The sequence below is a fragment of the Rhipicephalus microplus genome, chromosome 10, assembly GCF_043290135.1.
Source record: "Rhipicephalus microplus isolate Deutch F79 chromosome 10, USDA_Rmic, whole genome shotgun sequence".
NCBI lineage: Eukaryota > Metazoa > Arthropoda > Arachnida > Ixodida > Ixodidae > Rhipicephalus > Rhipicephalus microplus.
In genome coordinates, this window is record NC_134709.1 from 41,666,169 (window position 1) to 41,679,508 (window position 13,340).

At 47.1% G+C, this 13,340-nt stretch overlaps 1 protein-coding gene across 1 annotated transcript in view; it reads left to right on the forward strand.

The window, feature by feature from the left end:
* The first annotated feature begins 8,546 nt into the window (after positions 1-8,546).
* The window catches only part of LOC119181920 (uncharacterized), a 29,829-nt gene continuing 25,035 nt past the window's right edge, over positions 8,547-13,340 (forward strand). Inside the window, exon 1 of the mRNA XM_075875540.1 lies at positions 8,547-9,980. The gene's annotated coding sequence lies outside the window, so the exon portion shown is untranslated. The remainder of the gene's footprint in view (positions 9,981-13,340) is intronic.

The window sequence follows — 13,340 nt, forward strand, 5'->3', positions numbered from 1 at the left end:
TCCCCTCCCCCTGACCCCCCGCCTTTGAGGAAGGGGAACTCTGCGCACGCTTATGACTACGCGATACATTTTTCGATGATGACTTATCTATAGAAGACTTATAGATAAGGATTACCAATAGCAGACACATAGTTGCCGTTAGTTCGAACTATGAAACTAACCTATTGTAATCTTTCTGCATCGCAACAAGAATCAGTAAGGTCATGAAACGTTTAACGTATCAACCCCCAACTGTTTTCATGCTTACCGTCCACTGTTCGGTTTGTAGTTAAATGTACAAGGCGGTAAGGATGACAACCCAATATGGGAACTTCAAAACACAGATGCAAAAAAAAAACAACAAGAAAACTAACGATAATAATGTATCATCTTAATCGTTAACTACGATAGCAAAGATCAATGTTGATAATGGTATGATCAATGTAATTGTTATGCTCCTCTACGAAGAAGGGACATACTGCCCCATCGCAGTGGTCTAGTGGCTAAGGTACTCGGCTGCTGACCCGCAGGTCGCGGGTCCGAATCACGGCTGCGGCGGCTGCATTTCCGATGGAGGCGGAAATGTTGTAGGCCCGTGTTCTCAGACTTGGGTGCACGTTAAAGAACTGCAGGGGGCCGAAATTTCCGGAGCCCTCCATTACAGCGTATCTCATAATCATATGGTGGTTTTGGGACGTTAAACCCCACATATCAATCAATCGAAGAAGCGACATACTGACGCAGGAATTAAATCAGGTCTCGCGTTTCTAACGCTAACTGCAATAAGAAATGAAATAAAAGAAATCTACAGGTTCATACAGGATCAGGGAAAATAACCTGACAAGGAGCCCGAAAACAAGCTAAACACAAGGAAGTGAGTCGACGGCATCACGCGAGAGGTCTTTGCCGGACAACCTTGAAACAGAACGGTAGGCCTAATCCCTGTGAAAACCTCAAGTATATATACTGCGCGCGAGGCGTACGAAATCCTGTTCGTCGTTCGCTTCCGTCGGCTGAGCACATGCCCCGACAAAGTAACGCGGCGTGAGAAGCGATCTACACACTCAGCCCATGTCTTCGGGCATACCGATATTGCAGCGCTATTGCGAACGCCGCTAGTGAGAACTAAAAATCGTTGCATACCATTCGCGTATCGTAGCGCCGCCCTTGGCATTGCGAAACACGGCGCTCGTCTCGCGAAATCCCGCAAAACACACGACTACACGAAAGCACCGAGTCACGCGCGCATGCATCTCAGACAATGGGATATCGCCGCTCGTGTAAAGGCCGCGGTAGCATCTGTTGTCGCGAATAATCTAACAGGCAGTTACATCCGGCCAAATGTGCAGCCAGATTCTTTTTATTTTTTATTTTTTTTTTTCAAAGGAGGGGTGGGGCGGGATCCTTTTGCATGGCCGTGCATGCGTTTGCACGTGTGCGCGTACACACTAAAATGTAGAAAAAAATTCGGCAGATCCCACGTACCCGGGAATCGACGTTATGCGAAGCACGCAGAGGGAAGGTGACCGTGTTGCAATTTTTTTTTTTGTTGAGCAACACGTCATGAAATGACGCTAAATATATGTACAAATGTTGCACGCACAGGCAAATTTGATATGTGGGGTTTAACGTGCCAAAACCACCATATGATTATGAGAGACGCCGTAGTGGAGGGCTCCGGAAATTTCGACCACCTGGGGTTCTTTAAAGTGCACTCAAATCTGAGCACACAGGCCTACAACATTTCCGCCTCCATCGCAAATGCAGCCGCCGCAGCCGGGATTGGATCCCGCGACCTGCGGGTCAGCAGCCGAGTACCTTAGCCACTAGACCACCACGGCGGGGCGACACGCACAGACATATGTTGAGTTGCAGATGTTCACATAACCAGTTGTTTGCACTAGCGCAACGATGCCAACTGGAACATGCGTGTTAGCAACACCAAAAGCTGATATCAAGCGCTGATGCTGGTGAAGATGCTGGCCCTGGACACTGCTACATGAGTCAACTGCAGCGCGTGTCGCCTAACCACAATTGACGTTAACCCGACATGACGGCTGTATCAAATGAATACATATGTAATGTTTTTAAACTTGGGTTGGCTGCACTGCAACCACGACTGACGTTTTACGAAGATTAGCGTATATTTCAAAAGTTCCGAGACCTGGCGTAGCTCTGTGATAAAATGCTTGCCCGCTATATACGCAGAATGCTTGGGTTTGATTCCTGTTGGGACCCTGAAATTTATTATTTGCATTCATCGGGGGGGGGGGGGGGGGGGGTCAACGCTGCCTATGTCAAATGTCAAGTTTTTCTTAACACTGACAATGATTCTATGCCTTCGTTGGGACGACGCTACCGATGTCAGGTATTGTTTAACGCTCACGCCTTAAAATTACCCATGTGTGTTCTCGTCGTTCCTGGGTAAATACTAAGTGTCAATCACCTGCAGCACATACCCGCCCTTGGATATGTGCCACTGTCTGGCGAGAAGCGTTTGACGAGGTACGCGACGGTATTGTGACATTATTAATGCCTTGACCACCGTGTTTGTCAAACTATCTTACCCTTCCATGCTAATTTTGGTTCACGCCCAGTTAAGGAGGTGACCACGAGAGCGCCCAAACGTAAGCAGACAGACAGACAGACAGACAGACAGACAGACAGACAGACAGACAGACAGACAGACAGACAGACAGACAGACAGACAGACAGATAGACAGATAGACAGATAGACAGATAGACAGATAGATAGATAGATAGATAGATAGATAGATAGATAGATAGATAGATAGATAGATAGATAGATAGATAGATAGATAGATAGATAGATAGATAGATAGATAGATAGATAGATAGATAGATAGATAGATAGATAGATAGATAGATAGATAGATAGATAGATAGATAGATAGATAGATAGATAGATAGATAGATAGATAGATAGATAGATAGATAGATAGATAGATAGATAGATAGATAGATAGATAGATAGATAGATAGATAGATAGATAGATAGATAGATAGATAGATAGATAGATAGATAGATAGACAGACAGACAGACAGACAGACAGACAGACAGACAGACAGACAGACAGACAGACAGACAGACAGACAGACAGACAGACAGACAGACAGACAGACAGACAGACAGACAGACAGACAGACAGACAGACAGACAGACAGACAGACAGACAGACAGACAGACAGACAGACAGATAGACAGATAGATAGACAGATAGATAGACAGATAGATAGATAGATAGATAGATAGATAGATAGATAGATAGATAGATAGATAGATAGATAGATAGATAGATAGATAGATAGATAGATAGATAGATAGATAGATAGATAGATAGATAGATAGATAGATAGATAGATAGATAGATAGATAGATAGATAGATAGATAGATAGATAGATAGATAGATAGATAGATAGATACGCTCAAAATCGCCGAAGCTCGCTAAAAAATGCTTCGCACTTAAAAAGTACGTCCTCTCCCGCTAAACTGAACCCTGTGCAGATGCGAAGCCGCGGGCCCTAACGCTTATACACTGGCGGTGGCGCTGACGCTGGTGCTCCCCGCGCTGTTGGGCAACGGGGAAACCTGGGGAGGCGCAAAGCACGCAGTGATGGACCGGTGTTTCCTACTGGAGCATGCCAACAGCTGCTAATGGGCCGTGAGAGCCAGACGACTCCGATCGGACACAGAGACCCGCAGACCACTTTTGTACTCCTTTTCATACATCAGATGCAACGCTGTGGAGGCTAGCGAGACTTCTTGCAATCAAATGCGTTCGCACTAACTTGAAATAGTACGATGATTTTTCCATCTTAGGCATGCTTTTACTTGATCTTCGGTCTTAATAATAAATAAACAGCAGAAGGTCCAAATGGCGGACGAGACGGTGATGTCGCGAGCTTTTACGTCAGTGTCGCAGAGCGGGGAGACGCGTTCATTGGTTTATGACCACTGAGAGACCGAACCGTGTCACAGTTTTATCACCGTGTGACAGCTTCGGAGCACGGCTACATGGCGCCGCCTGCGTCGCTGGAATGACCGAATACGTTGTTCTGGATCACTTAGCATCTCTTCGTTCTCGCATCTTGATCTTTTATTCGTCGCCTTTCGCGACGTTGTGCGAGCGCGTTCGTGCTTGTCTGGAACTAGCATTTACAACGATGAAAGCCAAGCACGAGATGCGCGTAGTCACACACCTTGCTGACCGAGCTTCTTGCATAGCCCCCACAGCGTTGCACCTGATGTATGAAACGGAGTGTGGTTAACGTGCACGCTGCGAATTTTTATTATTCAACAACGCACAGGAGAAATCTCTCACCGGCACCTTGGAGGTATAGTTGGTTCTAGTTCACTATACTAGGAGGTCAAAATCCAGTGTCTACATATAGGGAGTGGCTAATGAACGGTTGTGCAGCTCGAGCAGTCACGAAACTCGCTAGCAGACGCTGCCTGCGACGGCGTTGCGAGGCGAGAGAGGGGCGAGAGGACTTGCATGCGTAGTGAGGGTGTAAGCACCGCGAGGAGGGATGCCTAGAGGAGAAGGAGAGTGCAGCGAGCGTATGCTAGCAGACCCTGCCTGCGTAGGCATTGCAAGGCGAGAGAGGGGGAAGCGTTGAAGAGGAGAGAGGGGAGGGACGCGCATGCACAGTAAGTGTTGTCACGCCGTACACCAAATTGAGCTCGACCATTAGAAGCTTCGCATCTAAAAAACAATGACAACATATCCACGGAGTGCATGATGATGAGTAGGGCGAAGCATCCGCCAGTCCGTCTGCGCTGCTGCCCGTCCGTTCGTCCTGGCGTCCGTCCGTCCGTGCACTCGTCCGTGTGTATTTCCATCCGTTCGTGCGTCCGTCCGTCCACCCGTTCGTGCGTCCACCCGTCCGTCCGCTCGTCAGTGCATCTGTCTGTCTCTCCGTCCGTGCGTCTGTCCATCCGTCCATCCATCTAGTGAACACTCCAAGTACCGCCATCTCGCATCGTTTCATCATATATTGAACATATAGAAAGTACCGCCATCCAGCAGACATTCCAAGGACTAAACGGGGGGAGGCACGGCCGGACTAGAGGAGCGGCACGCGCGCACTTTCTTACAGCTTGCGCTTCGTGTCTAGTTCCCACCGTTCGCCACCTATAGTTCATGGAACTGCCTCCCAACACTCGCTAAACCTTGCTAAAACCAAGGAGGTTACGCCCAGCGAGTTCAACGTGGCAACCAGATAGTGCTCAAAGTGCGTCCTTAATTCTGATAATAGTTTTTTTTTTGTTGGTAAGCGTCAAGTTCAAGGCAAACTTTATTGCAGATTAAGTCACCGATACTCTTCTCTGTAGGTTATTTAACCAGAAACAACTATCTTTCTGTTTATGATTAATGCACGTGCGTTTCCTCCTCCATTCAAACGAGGGCGCGCGTGCCACTCCTCTAGTCCGGCTGTGGAGGTGGCCACATTGTAAAACGACGCACTCATACTACGGTGACGACTAGTACTACTACCGCCACTACACACATAGCGGACGTCCCACCGACGGCTTCAGGAGCTTCGCCTCTAAAAGGTGTGTGTTTATCTTTTCGGCGAGTTCTGGTTTGCCACATACATGGCTCTCTTCGGAGAGGCTGTTAAGTCTCTTTTGCGTAAGACTCTACGGAGGGAGTATAGCGATCTGAAAAGGGAGTTGACGTGTCTCCTCGAAGGTAATCATAGACGTGGAAACTTAGAAGTCCCAAGAAAAAGTCACATGACTTTTTTTTACTTATTTTGTGCACCAATACATACAAAACTTCAAAATATCAGCCAGGTAGGGCGGAGGGGGAGGGATGATTGGAAACTTGAAAACAACGCTGAAGGTCTGAAGTTTTTTTTTTTTTTTACTGATACAAAGGAGTATGTCTTTCGATCGTCATTGAAATAGATACTGAACCCGATGTAAATAGCACAGCAAACTTGTAACTGGTTAATGCCAGAGATCGTGGGCCGCTATTCCTGTATCCGTACGTCTTACATATAATGTACGTGATTTGGCGAGATAAATACATTAATTAGATAGATAGATATGTGGGGTTTAACGTCCCAAAACCACCATATGATTATGAGAGACACCGTAGTGGAGGGCTCCGGGAATTTTGACCACCTGGGTTTCTTTAACGTGCACCCAAATCTGAGCACACGGGCCTACAACATTTCTGCCTCCATCAGAAGTGCAGCCGCCGCAGCCGGGATTTGATCGCGCGACCTGCGGGTCAGAAGCCGAGTACCTTAGCCACTAGACCACCACGGCGGGGCGAATACATTAATTAAATGCTGGATATGTTAGCCTGCAGCTATTCGGCTGACATGATATTCGAGGTCCTTGGTGATGATTATGATATATACATTGTTAAACACACACACACACACACACACACACACACAGAGAGAGAGAGAGAGAGAGAGAGAGAAAGACAGAGAGAGAGAGAAATTTTAGCCCTATTTACAAATTTTCGTTAGGGCTTGAGTCCGGCAAGAACATCAGCAATTCTTTCGTGGCGCGTAACGAACAGGTGCTCTGCCAAGCGTCCAGATCAGTGTTGCTGAGTGGGTGCCTGCATTCTATTTCAATTCCATTGCAGAGAATTAGAACTTGTTGTCATTCCAAGCAATTCAATTCCTCGGAATGAAAAAAAAAAACTTAGCTCCTTCCCGCTCCGGGAATGGCCAGATAGTTCATTTCCATTTTTTTAGTTCCTTAATGCAGAAAACGCATCTTGATAGTTTGTTCGAGTTAAGAATGAACACCCCATAAAGCTCATAAAGCTGTTATCATCACTTAGAACTACAAAGGCTAGTTGGCGTTGTATCTTCGGTAAGCACGCTTCTTATTGTACAGGGACGAACTGAATACACCAAACACAGCGCGCAGACTAACAACTTTACAGACGTTTACCTCACATCATTCACAAAGGAAAGCATCTCAAGCCTGAGGCTACATAAAAATGTTCCCATGGGCACGCGCATTAAAAAGGTGCTTTCGTGAAGTCAATTCCTTTTGAAGAAAGATTAATGCATTGTACGTGCGCTGACACATTCGTCGGCATGTACCTGTGTCATCGTATAAAAGCCGGTCATGACTCATTCCAGTTTATCATGAACCTGCGACAAGATTGTAGTGTTTTCGAAAAGCGGCGTACACTGACACTGCGATACATGTGCTGCTGGATTGCCCGGACGCGTGATTAGTTGGGACATTATTTCAATCCTCGCACAGTGTTGTGGTTAAACATATTCCCATCTGTCCGGCATACCTTCGGCCACACGTCAAGAGTAATGTTTAAAACTAGTTCCTTGTTGCGATTCACAAACTTTCTAACGTGGTTGATACTGTGAATTCCCTGATTTTGTGATTCTGTCAGTGCCTGAAGAGGCCCCGCCACGGTGGTCTAGTGGCTAAGGTACTCGGCTGCTGACCCGCAGGTCGCGGGTTCGAATCCCGGCTGCGGCGGCTGCATTTCCGATGGAGGCGGAAATGTTGTAGGCCCATGTGCTCAGATTTGGGTGCACGTTAAAGAACCCCAGGTGGTCAAAATTTCCGGAGCCCTCCACTACGGCGTCTCTCATAATCGTATGGTGGTTTTGAGGCGTTAAACCCCACATATCAATGAGTGCCTGAAGAGCTCTTATTAAAGACAATTAACGGCAAAGAGAATAGTAAAGAAGAGGAATCGGCTACCGACAAAGCAATAACAATGGTGGGTTTATGCGAGAGTCAAGGTTGCGCTAAATATCTTACAATATGGCGAATAACCAACTAGCCCAACAACAAGTTTTATTGATGCAGCAGTAAGCGTTTTAACTTTTTTTTTCATTAGCAAAGACATGCAAATTTCAGTTTTGGAGTTTCTGCGCTCCGCTTAGCAGCTGAGCGGGAACGCGAGTGCGCATGCGCGCTCCGCTACGGCCGCCGTTCCACGCGCTACCCGCACAGCCGCAACGCACGCGCACCCAAGCGGGGGACAAAAGCGGGCCAACTCGGAGCGGAGCGGGTCGTGAAAACGTCAAACTAAAGCTAAAACAAACACTAAAACTAAAACAAACACGAGAATACGGAAACAGATGACACTTTCATAAAACAGGATAGGACAAGCGGCTTTTCGAACTTCAACACTCTCTCGCTCTCTCAAATCAGCAGAAAAGCATGGAGACACCCGGCGACACTGCCTGGGAGTCGAGACCACACGCGCTGGAGGCGGACGCCGAAAGACTTGACCGCCGCAGCGCCGTACGTCAAACGGGTGGAGGATGGCTGCCTTCTTTCCTTTCACAAGCGAGCATCATAACGGCGTGGCGAGCAATAAACGTCGGCGTTTCTGCGACGACGTCGATTGTCTGCCGCTGCTCACGGAACAGGAGGGCGGTGGCGAGGGGTAAGGTGAGTTCGTGGGCGAGGGAACCACCGCGAACGTTGCTGGTCGGGAAAGCGGCCGGTGGCAGCGCGACGTCGCGCAGCAGGGAGGGAGGAGGATCAGGAGAGGAGGCGGGAAAGCCGCAAAGTTATATATCTTATCCACGTCAGGCGAGTCCAGTGAGCCGCCAGTTACACTTCCTCCCGCGCCGCGCGAAGCGACGTCAGGCTGCGAGAAGGGGAACCCGCGTGCGCGCCTTCGAGAAAGCGGAGACGCTCACAGAGGCTTCCCCCGAAGGATTACGATACTACTACATGGCCGGCGGAGTTGCGGCTTCCTTCGGAGATCTTTCCCGCGTACGCTACAAAACTTCGACGGAGGAGCAGGAGGTCGTGCGGAGCGCTGACGACGCGAACTTCGGAGTTGGTGGCTTTACGATCCGGGCAGGGAGTTGTGTCGAGATTCGTGAGCGCCCACCGCACTCGCAAAGCTGAAAACGTGGCGTCGTACAGTTTCGGAGCACAGCGAATCCGGTCGAAAAGGGAAACCCCATTCAAACGGGTGATTCGGATATCATCTACTGACCAGCAGCATCACCAGTATCATCTACTGACCAGAGACCCAGTGGCGCGGAGCCCGATTGTCCAAGTGCTTACGAAGTGGACGTCGGCACACGTGACTTTTTCTACCGCCCGCCCAAGAAACGCTTGTAACTGTGTAAAACAAGATCGCATACGTTTGTCCAGCACACCGTTTCCTGTCTTCGGGTTATTCAAGAATGGACGTCGATTTCGGCTACAGGGCCCACCGGTGACGCAGTAGCCCTGAGGTGTCCGGAAACAACGAGGTGAGGACATCACCAGCTGACATCGTGTTTATATATTTAAAAAAAAACGACTCGTGACGGATTTCCTTGACGCAAGGATACGTGAACAGCGGGACAGGAAATCTACGCTCCCTTTTTTTTTCTTTTTTGAAGTTTCAAGACGACATCTCCGATGTGCCACTCCCTGTACCCGTCGCCCGATTGTAAAGGATTCGCTGCTTCTCACACGTCAAGCTACACCCGACTGTCAGTAAGCAATTTTCCATCTCTGTTCTTCCGGAGCTGCCGTGCTGCTTCGACTCGTTGAAAGCCCAAGGCAGACGACTGTGCACCTTCCCGATTTCGGGAAGATTGAATGTTCAGAGTTTCAAGTCGACTAATTTCACCCGGTCCGAGTTCTCGTCATGATGGTGACCACAGTATGGCGTGGTGTATGACGCTTTTCACTCTGTAAGCATACGAGTCCGTTCGAGCCACCCACAGTTGCGTTCTCCGCTAAAGAAGAGACAAGGAAGAGAGTGAATTTGCTAGCGCTTCGTGAGTGCCCAACAGGACGCCACGTTCGGAAAGTTTCGCCAGCCACAAGAAATCACCGTCGCTAACACCGTCGACGAAGTTCGGATGCGCATATCCCGTTGAGCCATCGGTTCCTCTTCAATTTGACGAAAAAAAAAAAAAACCTCCGGGACAAATACACCATTCTCACCTGTGTGCCCTCAGTGCAAAACGACGCTACAGGGCTAAGCTTGGGCGTGAGGACCACAGTTGCACGTGAGTTATACAAACTTGCTATCTTACGGTTTTCGTTTGTAAGCAGAACCGACATCTAAAAGAAATTCCGCTATTAAGGGAGCACATCTTTTATGTACCACGTTCTAGTGGTATAAAAAAAAAGCACAATACAAAAGTTTTGAAACTTTTTGAAAACTGAATATGTGAACTGCTAAAGCTACCAATTGAGCAGGGAATTACGAGCCGCCCTTACATCTTTCTGCGCTGTGCTTTTAAAATATGGTTGAGACACAGCAGACTTATAAAAACTACGCCAGAATAATATTTTGAAATATATTTTTCTCTTGCAAGAATTGTAAGTGCATGTGTTGTGAACACGCCAAAAGGCGCGTTGCTTCACATGAGATTTTCATGTGCGGAGTATGCAAGGAGAAAGACTCCGTTCCTTAAAAAAAAAGTGGGGGAAGGGTGTGGATACTTTGGTTAGACATTCTGAAAATGTACCATTTCGACAGTAGCAAAACATAGCACATGCACGTTGAATAGGCCGCTTTGCCCTGCATCAATAATGCGTATTTTATTTTAAAAAAACACTCTGCATAATGTTTTTTTCTGTCATATGCATGTTCTCGCGTCCTAAAACGATAATCTTGTGGGTTAACTAGGCTTTACAATACGCATTTTCTTGAGCCAAATGAAGAGGGATGAGAATAACTGCAATTGCCTGTTTTGGGGATTTAGGTAAATGAACCGATACAGCGCCGAGTTGGCTACATGTTCGGGGTGAACGACATATCCGCTTGCCGATACCGCTCGGGCATTGTTTCTCCGCGTCCTTGCTATTTACCTCGAGATAAGGGTTACACTAAGAGACCTTTATTGCTAAACTGCGTGTGACCAAACGATGGGGTGTAATGACCCAAAGCACACAAGTGTTTCTGCAAGTACTGTGGCTTGTAAGAAAACTTCGAAACACTGTGACCTGTAAGGATCCTTGAAGGAAATCTATGGTTTGTAGAGATGCTTGTATGAGACACTTTGGTCTGTATGAACACTTGTAGGAAATGCTATATGACTTGAAAGAATGCTTAGAAAACTTATGGGTGATATAAATGCTTGTATGAGACATTATGATTTGTATGAATGCTTACAGGAAACTGATTTGTAAGAGTACTCGTACTATATCTAAAGAAAGTCGTGTACAAAACACTGTCGTTTGTATGGATACTTTTAGGAAACACTATGGCTTGAAGAGATGTTTTGGAAGCCTGTGTATTTTAGACATACTTATACGTAAAGCTGTGGTTTGCACGAAGCGTTGTAAGAAACACAATGATTTGCCGTAATTAGAGAAAGAAACAGTAGTGTTTGCAGAAAACATTACGACTTGTATAAAACAGTACGTTAGTAAAGGGATAGCATGGTTTATAGAGACTACTTGCGGGGACATTTGTAGGTAGCAATATGGGTTGAGGCGCTCGATCATGGACGAAACTCAGCACGAAATTCAGCACGAAACGCTGAATTTTGCATAAACCTCGAAGCATACGTGAACATCGCAACAAGACAACGAAACGGGCTAGTTGGTGAACGCCCAAGTGTAAAGCAAAAGCTTTTAAAACGCAAGAAAAAAAAACGAAGACACGAAAACTAAGAATTGAACAGGCTGACTGGACAGTTTTTAACTCACATCCGAATATTGAACAGAATACGATTAAAAATGCACTATACAGAACCAATTGGACACACGTAGTCAACCAAGAGCCCTAACTGCCCTCTGAACCAGGACAAAGATAACAGCATAGTGAGTCAGAATTACGTCTGCATAGTGAAACAAACAATCCATCGCGTTACACGATAAGAAGTGTGACTTTACTGATAAGTGAACATATTTTTACGATGCCGTTGTCTTTGCCCTGGTTCTGGGGGCTGTTAGGCCCCTTGTTCGACTACGCATGCGCGGTTGGTTCTGTTCTTTAATGTTGTTATGTCCAGTAAAAGTTCGCTTGTGGGTTAAGTGCTGTCCTGTCAAATTCTTAGTTCTTCTGTCTTCAATTTTTTTTTCGCGCACAAAGATTTGGCTTTCAACATGAATATACGTGTACATCGTCCATACCCGTGGAGAGTTCCGGGAAGACAAGATATGGCAAAACCTGCCCTTAGTGAAAACCGACTCGGACTGCGCCCTAAAGCCGTGCTTGGCGATAAAGCGTCTCCGTAAACCCCTGCAGATAACAAGGCAAGCCGAGACAACTAAACGTTAAAATACCAAACTATAGAGGAAGCCACGGCTGTTACACATAGCGTGTTGAGCCACGCGGCCGCAATCAAAACGTATACAGACGCCGAGCTTCGCTTTGTGTCCAATTTCGCTTATCGGTGATGAGTCGCCGCTGGCCCTCCACAACGGCCGCTGTATTGAATGCCACTCACTCTGAGTAATCGCTCTTTTTTTTCTTTCCATTCCCGTGCATGTTTTTCAATTACCAAACGCTATTTCAATTCGCTACGAGCAGATAGACAAGGCCAGTGCCGTGGCAGATGATATGTGCGGCATTTTCTGGTACTTTTTTTTTCGTTTAAGCATCCAGTTCGAACAAGTTCGGTCCAGTTCAGCATCCGGTTGTATCAAGTTTTTCTCCAAGCAGCTTTTTTTTTTTTTCGCTGTTTTGCCGGGGTAAGAAATCCTGTACAGGTAAAAATATCCGCAGCATCCGCGCCTTCATAGAATCATAATCGCCGGGCACGCAACACACAAAAAAGATAACTGTCGAGGGGCGAAATATATAGGGAATTAAGTGTGTTTCAGTGCCACTAACGGGAAACCCGGGGAGGGGCGAAGTGTGCAGTGTTTTGAACGACATATTGTTGTTGAGGCACTAGGTTCTTCTATACTTTCAAAAAACGCCTGGTTTCAGTTCCCTATACAGCACGTAGGGAAGGGTGTTTCTGCCCTATTTGTTGGACTAACTGTTGCCTTCTCAATGACCGGCGAGCCGCCACGATGATCTACTGGCTTGAGACACTCGGCTGCTTATTCGCAGGTCGCGGGATCGAATTCCGGCTGCGGCGGCTGCATTTTCGATGAAGGTGAAAATGCTGTAGGCTCGTGTGCCCAGATTTGGATGCACGTTAAGGAACCCTATTTTGTCGAAATTTCCGGAGCTCCCCACTACGGCGTGTCCAATAATCATATGGTGGTTTTCGCACGTTAAACCCCAACAATTTATTATTATATCAGTGGACTGGTGGCCATTATTAGAATTTCTCTGCGGCCTGCATAGAAGGGTCTTTCTGCTCCACTAACGTAGCCGGCTATTTGTTGGGGTGTTGCCTCCTTCGTTTTCAGTGGACCGGTGGCTGGTAGCGGCCTTTACTCATGATGTCGGTAACGCGTTG